Genomic DNA, 12592 nt, shown 5'->3' with positions numbered 1-12592 from the left:
ATGAAATGCAGTAGAAATAACGAAGATGGACCACTGAATGTGAAAATAGGAGGAGAAAAGATTATGGAGGTAGAAGAATTTTGTTATTTGGGAAGTAGAATTACTAAAGATGGACGAAGCAGGAGCGATATAAAATGCCGAATAGCACAAGCTAAACGAGCCTTCAGTAAGAAATATAATTTGTTTACATCAAAAATTAATTTAAATGTCAGGAAAAGATTTTTGAAAGTGTATGTTTGGAGCGTCGCTTTATATGGAAGTGAAACTTGGACGATCGGTGTGTCTGAGAAGAAAAGATTAGAAGCTTTTGAAATGTGGTGCTATAGGAGAATGTTAGAAATCAGATGAGTGGATAAAGTGACAAATGAAGAGGTATTGCGGCAAATAGATGAAGAAAGAAGCATTTGGAAAAATATAGTTAAAAGAAGAGACAGACTTATAGGCCACATACTAAGGCATCCTGGAATAGTCGCTTTAATATTGGAAGGACAGGTAGAAGGGAAAAATTGTGTAGGCAGGCCACGTTTGGAATATGTAAAACAAATTGTTAGGGATGTAGGATGTAGAGGGTATACTGAAATGAAACGACTAGCACTAGATAGGGAATCCTGGAGAGCTGCATCAAACCAGTCAAATGACTGAAGACAAAAAAAAATATTAGATCTATTATTGTGAGAAAATTATTACTTAATCTGATACTAATTTACAATACTAGAATTAATAACAAATAAAAACAATTAATATTTAATCGAATTGAAGGTAAAGTGGAAGACATGAAAACGGACACAAAATTACAACATCAATTTTCTGTCATAACTCGGCTATTTGTTGATTTAAAAAAATAAAATGCCATTTTCTTCAAAATAAGAGGCTTAATGTTTTAGTATATAAGATAAATTTTAATAAAAATAATATTTATGGAGATATAACGGATTGAAAAATAAACAAGGCCACCATTTTGTAATTTGCGAAGGTATTTATGTCCTGATGTTTTGTTAATTTTAAAACTATTACAAAAACGTTTACGAAATATTAATCTAATTCATCTATCCGAACTTGAGATATAAATTTGTATATAAAAATAATAAAATGGCGGACAAGGAGAGAACGAAGGAGAAATTACCATTTTTCCTAAGGATATTTTTGGTTTAGTTTTACAAGTAGAATCCGTAAAAGTATAGCCAATCCACCATTTTAGAAACACGCTGTATATATACTAGCTGCAGAGGGGTGCCTTAGGCACGCCCTCAGTATCTATGCCCTCCTGGCGGGATGCCCTGGCCGGCGGCGTCTCGGAATGGAATTATTAGGTGTCCAAAATTGATTACCTCTTGTGTAAATAATTTTTTGTTAAATGATGAATATTATAACGAAAGTTAAATTAGAAATTTAACTCTAGAAATTGATCCTAATTTATCGGGATTTTCCGCTACATTCTTGTGCCTACGTTTTGGTTATTGTTCATTATCTTATGAAGAAAAACAATCAAACAAATAAAAAAAATATGATGTGAACACCACATGACTTCCTTGTACGCCTATTAAATTGCATATATACAATTTTTTAAAAATGAGAAGTACATAAAAACTTTATTTCATTAATAACTTTTGATAATTTTTTCCTTTTTTTATTGTTATTATTGAATTATTATTTATAGTAAAAGTTTTTTTTTTATAATCAGAGTTTAATAATTATTAATAAATCTATATATTTTATTTTTAAAAAATAGAAGGAGATAAAGTCTGATTCGAACCACATCGGTTCGTAGCACTCTTTCGCAGACTCACATTATAACACCTCGTTAAGATTCGTTTCGCAGACTCTCATCTCGCAGACTGACATCATAACGTCTCGCCAAGACTGATTTCGCAGAACTCATCTTGCCCGGTATATTTATACTCCTATCCTCTCTACCTTTTCTTTCTTTTTCCTGTTTAGCCTCCGGTAACTACCGAGATAATTCTTCAGAGGATGAATGAGGATGATATGCATGAGTGTAAATGAAGTGTAGTCTTGTACATTTTCAGTTCGACCATTCCTGAGATGTGTGGTTAATTGAAACCCAACCACCAAAGAATACCGGTATCCATGATCTAGTATTCAAATCCGTGTAAAAATAACTGACTTTATTAGGACTTGAACGCTCTAACTCTCGACTTCCAAATCAGCTGATTTGGGAAGACGCGTTAACCACTAGACCAACCCGGTGGGTTCTATCCTCTCTACCTGCCGGATCGGACCCAACTCAAAGCGTGAGAGATCGACCGCCCTCCACATTTTCCCGTGAAATTCCAAACCTTGGTCCGGTAACTCTTCTCATAAAACGACATCTGTTTAGGTGTGTCAATGGGCAGTATTACAAAGAAACATTGCTAAACGGACTTGGTACTAAAAGGATTTCTTTTAGCTTCTTTCTGGAATCCTCCCATTATTATATTTTCTACTACTTTCTTCTTAAATGGTAGGAATTCGTTACTCAAGTCCGTTATACCCATCTTCTTACAATATATATATATATTATCCCTCCTCTACTAAAGGGCATTTGTGTGTCTGTGTGTGTGTGTGTGTGTGTGTGTGTCCCACTTAACTTAGCATCGGGAAGTACCGATAACTAGCACAAAGTCCCGATTCGTTCGTAGATGCCTCGTGATGGTCAGGTGTATACTTATGATATTATACATCGATATAGTGCATATATATCAATAATATATGTTTACTTCCTTGTACGAAGTAAAGGAAGTATTGTGATCGCGAAAAATGTTGGAATTTTGACCATCCTTGAATCCATTTTGACTAGTTTCGGCGTGACATCTATACGTACGTACGTATATATCTCGCATAACTCAAAAACGATTAGCCATGGGATGTTGAAATTTTGGATTTAGGACCGTTGTAACATCTAGTGCACCGTCCCTTTTGATTGCAATCGACTGGCCAAAAAGTGTCCAGAAAAGTCCAAAATCCATATCTTTTTGGATTTTGGACTTTTTCTTATCTGCAATAATAAACCCTCATTGAAAGCTTTTCAACAATATATCATGTGGTACTTATTTTTATTGGTTCCAGAGTTATAGCCATATGAAATTTTAATTAATTAAATATTTGGATCTTACAAGGTGAAGGCACATCGGTACAAATCCGTCTTCATCTCCTTTTCTTTAAATTTTTTTTTTTTTAATTTAATATATTGATATTTATAATTATTAACCTGTGATTGCAAAAAAAGTCTTCTATAATAATTCAAAAGCAAACGTTAAAAAATGTTAAAAATATCAGAAGTTATTAATGAAATAAAATTTTATATACCTTTCATTTTAAAAAAAATGTGTATATATAATTTAATAGGCGTACAAGGAAGTGATGTGGTGATGACACCAAGTTTTTTATTGTAATTTAAGAATGTAATATATATTCGGAGGAAAAAAATAATCTTCAATTTTTTTTCGCTATTATTATGTAGTAAACTCTTAAACTTAAAAACTGCATTGAAATGATATAACTCATCTATGATATGTTTGTCCTGAGTTAGACTAATCATAAATTAGCTTCATCAGGATAAATTAAAAAAAAAAATATATATATATATATATATATATTACGGTATGATGTTTCAATATTGTAAATATATAAATTAATTGATTATTCAGGTAATTCTTGTCAAGTTTCATTACTTCAGGTTTTACAGCCAATTTTTTTTAATTTATTTTTTTTTAACGACAATTAACTGATAGCTAAAATAATATAATTAATCAATCTATTGTCGTACCGTAGTTTAATTAACAATACTCAGTAGAACTGATATTATATTTTCATCTTGCATAATCAAATTGCGTACATAGATGTATTATATAACTTCTAGAAAACTAGCATTTTTTTTTTACTTTTATTCAACTACTTTGGTTAATTACAGTAAAAGATAATCAATATTAATTTTATTTAAAAAGTTATAATAATTAATTTTAATTAGATTATATATTAATACAATTGCTCGAAAACGATTTAAGTTATATAATTATAAATAATATTCTAATACATACGAGCACTTCCTCCTAAAATTAGAACACCATTTTCAAACCAGCCGAAAATTTTATCTAAAATTTTGAAAATCTGCTTTAACTAACGTTAAATCATGAAATCTTGAAGTCTTTCCACTTATTCTAAAAGTTGAAGATAATGTGATATTATTTTGTTAACAATTTTTATCACGCCAAGTTTGAGGTTTAAAAATAAAAATTAAATATGACAATTTCTATTTATTCTAAAAATTCAGTTTTATCATAGTTTTAAAAGCCATTTGTTTTTTAAAACAACACTTAACCCACCCCGGGTTAATAAAAGTAGTTACTTTTATTCGGATTTGAATACTAGATCGTGGATACCGGTGTTCTTTGGTAGTTGTCTTTCAATTAATCGCACATATGTGGAATACTAATCGACCTGAGTTTGTTCAAGACTACAAATTTACCAGTACAGTTACATTACATTGATAAGTCGGTAATGACTTTAATTGTTGATGCGACTATAAATAAAAGTATTAGAAAATAAATAAAAATAACTTAACAAATTAATATATTATTTTTACTTTTTTATAAACAAAGTGATTCACAAAGAATTTTGGAAACTTTCAGGTCATGTTCTATTGGTGAAACTGAAGAAGAAAGTACATTTAAACATAAATTCGGAAACGCTTCATTAGCGAGTGTCGTCGACTAGTGAAAGATTTTGTCCTGATTTCTATGCCTTCGGCATAATTGAGATTCTGAATACAATGATATGAATGAAATCCACAGAAGTTAAATATAAACGTAAAAATTTTGAAGTTTATTAATAATACAACATATAAAAATGTGGCAGTTTTTTACTAGGTATTAACCAAAACAAGATGTTCAATATTATAAAACTAAAGAATGATATATTTTAGAAAAATAACAAATACAAACAAAAACGATAAAAGCAACCCATAAACAATTTTAAAAACAGCTGAAAATGTCTTCCGCCATATGGATATACCACAGTTTTTGTTTTTTTTTAATATATTTTTCCTTCGTTGTTTACCCGCCACCCAGAGCCGGACCGCATCTAAGCAGACTCAGTTCTAGGAGGTGCCAGGTAAGGACCCTGGAGGGACTAGGCTTATTAGAGAAAAAGAGGTGTTAAGTGAATTCCTACATTCTGATCCCGAAGGGAAAGACTCCCGCCACGTGACGATCTAAACGCTACACCACCCCCTCCATACCTATCCCTGAGGAGCTTTACCGGAGGTCATCTTCAAAGGCCATCAAGGCGTATCCCATCTTGTTTCAGTCAGGATGCCACCGGTATGGAATGTCTGGATATTATTCCCATCGATGTAAGACCCCTAGATGACTACGCCGATGTAAGATCGATACAGATCCTAATTTCAATACAAGTCTTAAACAAGACCTTACCGATTGAGCTGATTTGCGAAACCCAGCCGACGGCAGAACGAATCTGACACGTAATGCCAACGAGCATGTAACAACTAAACAACGCAACACCATTTACAACAATAAAACAAAAACTAAAAACAACAATTACAAAAACAAACATAAATCCCCCCTCCCAAAAAACAATTAAATATAAACCCAAAGAAAACAACAATTAAACAATTAACTAAACACTAATAAACCAAAAACGTTTTTTTAAACTCACAACAAAAACAAATCAAAACAGAAACCGACTGAAACCTAAATAATCATAAAACTAATCAACTGAAACAAGAAAACAACTTCACAGTCCCCCAACCTGTGACCCGCGTAGCTGTAAATCTAAAAATTAATTATGCTACGCAAATATATCTCGCGCACGCACGTACGTGCGGGTACAAGTCTATTTTAATGCTATAAACACGAAATTTCAAAAAATCTAGAAATTGATTTTTACATACATGAAGTTGTAACCGAGAAATTAAAAAAAATATTAAATTTCATTTCACCGTATAAAGAACTGTATACAAATATTCATCAATTTATCTTCACTAATTTTTGCTGGGCGTTGAATCAGTAATGACATATTCTTATACATATGTCTTTTTTTTTACTTCTTTCAAGGCGAATCGCCTGTTCCGGTTTCAATTTGAATCATAACGTGTACTTGGTCTTCCAACATCTCTCCTTCCCACTGGTTTATATATTTTTTGGTATTCTTCCATTCGGTATTCTTTCTAGATGCGCCAGACTTCTTTCCTTATTATTTAGTATTTTGGTTTATAATTTTAAAATACTTAATTCTTTCCGGTTGTTTTCTTTACAGATGTTATATAATCTGGTACACCCACTGAAATATAGAAATACTGGGGGCACTGCCAATGTTCAACGTGAGCGGAAAACGAACGTGAGACAGATAGATTTAGAGGTACAGTTTTCATTGTCGCACAGTGCAGCGCATGCGCATTGTACCTAACGTACCGTCCCTTCAGATAGTGATTCCATAAAACTTAATTGTAGTTAATATTAAGAGATAAAATCTCATAATTCTATTTAATTAATAGAAAAATTTCAATGCTTATGAATATTAAATAAATCTTGTGTTAATCATTGTATCATATAAATGTTTTTATAAAAACTTTCTACAATAACTTGAATTATGAAAGGTAACTTGTGATTTGTGATGAGAGAGATCGTCACAAACTTTTTGAACGGACTGTAGACAAAGAGAGGTAGATTTAGAGATACCTCTAAATCAGCTATCTTTGTTGGCAAGGATTTCTAACGCTAGTGCCCATTCCAGTATTTCTATATTTCAGTGGGTACACCCAATATTTATATATAAATAAATATATATATATATATATATAGCTGGTAAAAATGATTAAAAACGGATGACACTTAGAACTAAAATGATTATTAACTTATTTTATTCAGTTTGATCAGCTGTTTAACAATACATCATCTGTTTTTAATAAGTTTCACTAACAATTTTGTAAATGAATAAAAAATTCGGTTTATCTGAAATTAATGTTTTTGTTCGAAAGCCGCCATTTTGTTTCTATAAATCCTAGAAGGTTGAAATTTTCAAAGAACATTTTTAGAACTTTTTTTAAAAGGCCTATAAAGTTTTAATAGAATCGATAGGCGTGATACTAAATCAAAAGCGTATACCTCTACGTGAGACAGCTGTATATTTATACTACTATATAAAGAAGAAGAAGGTTTTTGTTTATTCGAGATAAACAAAAGCACTACTCGATCAATCGTAACCAAATTTTTATTCATGTTTCTTGGCATAACTGAAAAGGTTTTCGGATCTCAAAAAATCTCTAAAATATATATTGGGTGATTCTTTTAGACTTACCCAAATATAGAACATTCGATAGAGATAGCTATCATTTGTTTTGTTTTGATGACACTTTGTTCTGTCATTTCAGATCAGTGAGCATTGGCAAATGATGATGGAAAAACGAACACCGTTTACAAATTATATAAATATATTTCCAAAATCAATGCTCTGCTCACCAAACGTATAAAGCACTTCATAATTTTGATGGTGCACATAATCGTCCATCAGAGCAATTTATTCGACGAACTACTGATAAATTTCGAAAAACTCTCGAAAAACTCAATGAAAAATCAACAATAAAACCTTGCCTTGATATCTGTACGTACAGACGAAAATATCGATGCGTCAGTGACAGTGTTAAAGAAGATATGAATGTGTCTATTCGTCGCCGTTCTCAACAACTTGGACTTTGTCTATCCACTACATGGACAATTTTACGTAAAGATCTTGGTCTATACCCGTACAAGATGCAATTGATGCAAGAACTGAAGCCGCAAGACCATAAAAAGCGTCATTTGTTTGGTTAATGATGCCTAAATCAACTGGAAACTGATCTACTCTTTTATCGAAAAATTTGTTTAGTAACGAAGCTCATTTCTGGTTAAACGGTTATGTCAACAAGCACAATTACCGCATATAGAATAAGCCCAATCCTCAGGAAATTGACGAGTCTACATTGCATCCTGAAAAATGCATTGTATGTTGTAGGTACATGCTGGACGCATCGTCTGTCTTTATTTCTTTAAAAATGAGGCCGGAGCGCATGTTAGTGTCAATGGTGATCGTTGCAGATCAATGATCAGTGATTATTTGTTTCCAAATTTGCGTGACATCGAATTGCAACAGTTTTGGTTTTACATGATAGTGGCGTACCTCATACTGCTACTGAAAAAATCGATTTATTGAAACAACAATTTAGCGACAAAATTATTTCACGAAATGGTCCAGTGAATTGGCCTCTAAGATCGTATGGCCCAACGCCAGTGGATTATTTTATTTGGGGAAATCTGTGGTTTATGCTGATAAATCAACAACAATTAACGCGTTGAAAGCAAATATAACTCGTGTAATTTACAAATTACGTCCCCAATTATTTTAAAAAATGGTTCAACATTGGACTGATCGAATCCGGTTCATTAAAGTTACTCGTGGTGGACGTATACCGGAAATTATTTTCAAAAATTAAATGTCAGAAAGTTATCTCTCAGATAAAAACAAAACTTGCTTCAAACTTACTTTTTTATGTGTTTTATTTCTTTCTTTCTTTTTTTCCTGTTTAGCCTGCAGTAATTACCGTTCAGATAATACTTCAGAGGATATGTAGAGTGAGTGTAAGTGAGGTGTACAGTCTCAGTTCGACCATTCCTGAGATGTGTGGTTAATTGAAACCCAACCACCAAAGAACACCGGTATCCACGATCTAGTATTCAAATCCGTGTAAAAATAACTGACTTTACTAGGACTTGAACGCTGGAACTCTCGACTTCCAAATCAGTTGATTTGGGAAGACCCGTTCACCACTAGAGCAACCCGGTGGGGAAATGTGTTTTATTTCAATTCCGAGATTTGCCAGTTTTATTTCGAGATTTGTGTTTTATTTCCGGAGATTTGCCGGTTGAAGCACAAACTTTAATGGGTTAAATTAATCAATTTTGATGTGTGTTTACTCCTGAGTCAGCTGAGTTTGAACAGAATGGTTATGAATATTTAAAAACAAATTTCTAATTTTTTTGAAATTGCGAGTTTCAATAGTTAAAATAGACTTTTGGACCCTGTTTTTTTTTTTTTTTAACTTTGTGGTAACAAATAAAGAAATCAGCTTGATTTTTTGTGAATTTAATCTTCTTGTCAATAAATAAATTTCTAGATTTTTGAAATTTGTCCTTAAAAGAGAATGAAGAAAAGTAAACAAAATTTTGAACAATGATTGTAAATTTGCCCAATCTGGACTATAGTAAACGAGATATTCAGTAGATTTGGACTTGCAAATACTCTTCAGATAATTATTTAAAAACCGTTTTCAGGGTTTTTTTAATTTCGATTTTTTGAAGAGGTGCAAAGGTATACGGCGCTGTGGCTCAACCAACACAGTATTTTACTGTATATGCGATACGACTGGCTGCACCCGTCTCCGGTTACTTGACTGAAATACATAAAATTAAAAGTTTGATCGATACGGTAAACGCAAGTAACAATTTAGCGCGGGCGAAGCTGCGACGGGAAGTTAGTTTATATGTTTATAAAATTATCCTTTCTTATCACTTTACATATACATATATATATAAATCTTAATAAATCTAATTATATGAAAATAATACAATAGTTCTGTATAATAAAAATTTGTTTAAAACAAAAATTGTTTTTTAGAAAGCTTTTTTAATATTTAAAAGAAAACTTTCCAATTAATTTCTATTTTTAATCAATCTTGAGAATTTATTAAGTCTTTATCATTTTATATATTAAGTCTTTATATATAGTAAAACAGCCGATAGAGCGCTTTGGTATTATTACAACGAATATATTATTTTCGTTTTTTTTTCATATGACGTATTTGGTTACAAAGAGATTTAAATTCTAAGTAACGAATAAATATAAAAAAGAGAATGTTGAATTTACTTACATGTTAGATGTTGTTTTATTATATTATTGTTGTAAAAAATTATATTGATTTTGTTGTATTTGATTAATAAAAAGAGATTTTTTAAATGATACCACTATTTTGTAGCGCCACAAAAACATCGCGTTAACTACTTAATGTATACTTTTTCCTTTTGTTAAAAAATATATATATATATTTTTTTTAATGAAAGAATGTATATTTATAAATATATATTTTTATATCACTTTTAAAATGTTTTAAACTTAAAATTTTAATAATAAAATTTTTGTACTAGATTTATATTTATATAAAGCAAAAGAATTTTTTTTTAACACTTTAAAACCGAATTTATACGCACTAATGAAAAAAATATTAAACAACGTGATTTTTGTATTTGAAACCGTTCCGTTAAACGGCAGGACAGTTACTGAACTGCCTATCTATATATTTCTATATTATACACAGATGCAACACCGTTAAACACGCACACTCATACAGAATGAGAAGTTACAAGAGGTGAGAGCAGACAACATTTGACTTGTTTCTTTTAGTTGTATAGTGCGGGTTGCGTTGTGATTGTCTGAGCCACTTTCACAAAATGCAGCGCAGTTAACTCTGCCTACCTCTCACTACACTCTACCATGAATCCATTCTTTACCATTACCTCAATCTCCCACCATAAATTTATTTTAACCCCACTTTTCTATCCCCTTTTTTGTATTATTACAATCATTAAAATAATAAAACAGAAGCAAACAACGATGTTAAAAATTTACAGGATTTATATGTAATTAGAATTAAAGCGCATTCCACTGAAATAAAGTAGAAAATTTTGAATTAATTAATTAATTCAACACAGACTCTTTTGAAGCTTATACGTATGTAGGTATATGGAAATGGAATTTTGTAGCTTACGAAAAATGACATGCCTGAATGGGATTGGAACCCAGGATCCCCTGATGAAAGACTGATATGCTACTACTAAGTAGAATTATTATTATTATGCTTGTTTATTATTACAATATTTGTTACTAGATAAATTACCTGTTTTTACAGTAGAATATAATCAATTTTTAAACAGGGCTTTACATCAAAATTTGTTAAAATATTTTTTTTTTATCTATAAAGTTGACCAGTTTTTTTAATAATTTTTATTTCTTAAATATATAGTTTTTATAGGTTTTATAAAATTTAATGTGTGGAAGAACTAACACTATATGAAATTAGTATAGATATTATTTTTTACTTCCTTGTAAGAAGTAAAAGAAATATTGTGATCACGAGAAATTTCGGTTTTCAGACATCAACGGAAATATTCATTTTGACCATCCCTGAATCCATTTTGACTTGTTTAGGCGTGACGTCTATATATAAGTACGTGCGAATGTATCTCGCGTAACTATAAAACAATTAGCTGTAGGATATTGAAATTTTGGATTTAGAATTGTTGTAACATCTAGTTGTGCACCTCCTCTTTTGATTGCAATCGACCGGTCCAAAAGTGTACATAAAAGCCCAAAATCCAAACAATCTGGGTTTTGGACTTTTTCTTAACAGTAGTAATAAGCCGTCAACGAGGGCTTATTACTCCTCGTTGAGATTTTTAACGATATATGATAAGTGGTACTTATTTTCATTGGTTCCGGATTTATAGCGAAATGAAATTTTAATTAATTAAATATTTGGATCTTAGAAGGGGAGGAACATCGGTTCGATTCAGACTTCTTCTCCTTTTTTTTAACTTTTTTTTTAATTTAAATATATTGAGATATTAATAATTATTAACCTCTGATTAAGAAAGGGAGTCCAACAAGGATGTTCCCTATCTCCGGTAATTTTTAATCTTTACATGGAACTAGCAGTTAATGATGTTAAAGAACAATTTAGATTCGGAGTAACAGTACAAGGTGAAAAGATAAAGATGCTACGATTTGCTGATGATATAGTAATTCTAGCCGAGAGTAAAAAGGATTTAGAAGAAACAATGAACGGCATAGAGAAGTCCTACGCAAGAACTATCGCATGAAAATAAACAAGAACAAAACAAAAGTAATGAAATGTAGTAGAAATAACAAAGATGGACCACTGAATGTGAAAATAGGATGAGAAAATATTATGGAGGTAGAAGAATTTTGTTATTTGGGAAGTAGAATTACTAAAGATGGACGAAGCAGGAGCGATATAAAATGCCGAATAGCACAAGCTAAACGAGCCTTCAGTAAGAAATATAATTTGTTTACATCAAAAATTAATTTAAATGTCAGGAAAAGATTTTTGAAAGTGTATGTTTGGAGCGTCGCTTTATATGGAAGTGAAACTTGGACGATCGGAGTATCTGAGAAGAAAAGATTAGAAGCTTTTGAAATGTGGTGCTATAGGAGAATGTTAAAAATCAGATGGGTGGATAAAGTGACAAAGGAAGAGGTATTGCGGCAAATAGATGAAGAAAGAAGCATTTGGAAAAATATAGTTAAAAGAAGAGACAGACTTATAGGCCACATACTAAGGCATCCTGGAATAGTCGCTTTAATATTGGAAGGACAGGTAGAAGAGAAAAATTGTGTAGGCAGGCCACGTTTGGAATATGTAAAACAAATTGTTAGGGATGTAGGATGTAGAGGGTATACTGAAATGAAACGACTAGCACTAGATAGGGGATCCTGGAGAGCTGCATCAAACCAGTCAAATGACTGA

Source organism: Lycorma delicatula, chromosome 12 (genome assembly GCF_047948215.1).
Source record: "Lycorma delicatula isolate Av1 chromosome 12, ASM4794821v1, whole genome shotgun sequence".
Taxonomy (NCBI): domain Eukaryota; kingdom Metazoa; phylum Arthropoda; class Insecta; order Hemiptera; family Fulgoridae; genus Lycorma; species Lycorma delicatula.
The sequence above is the reverse complement of the archived record's forward strand: the minus strand, read 5'-3'. Positions refer to the sequence as shown.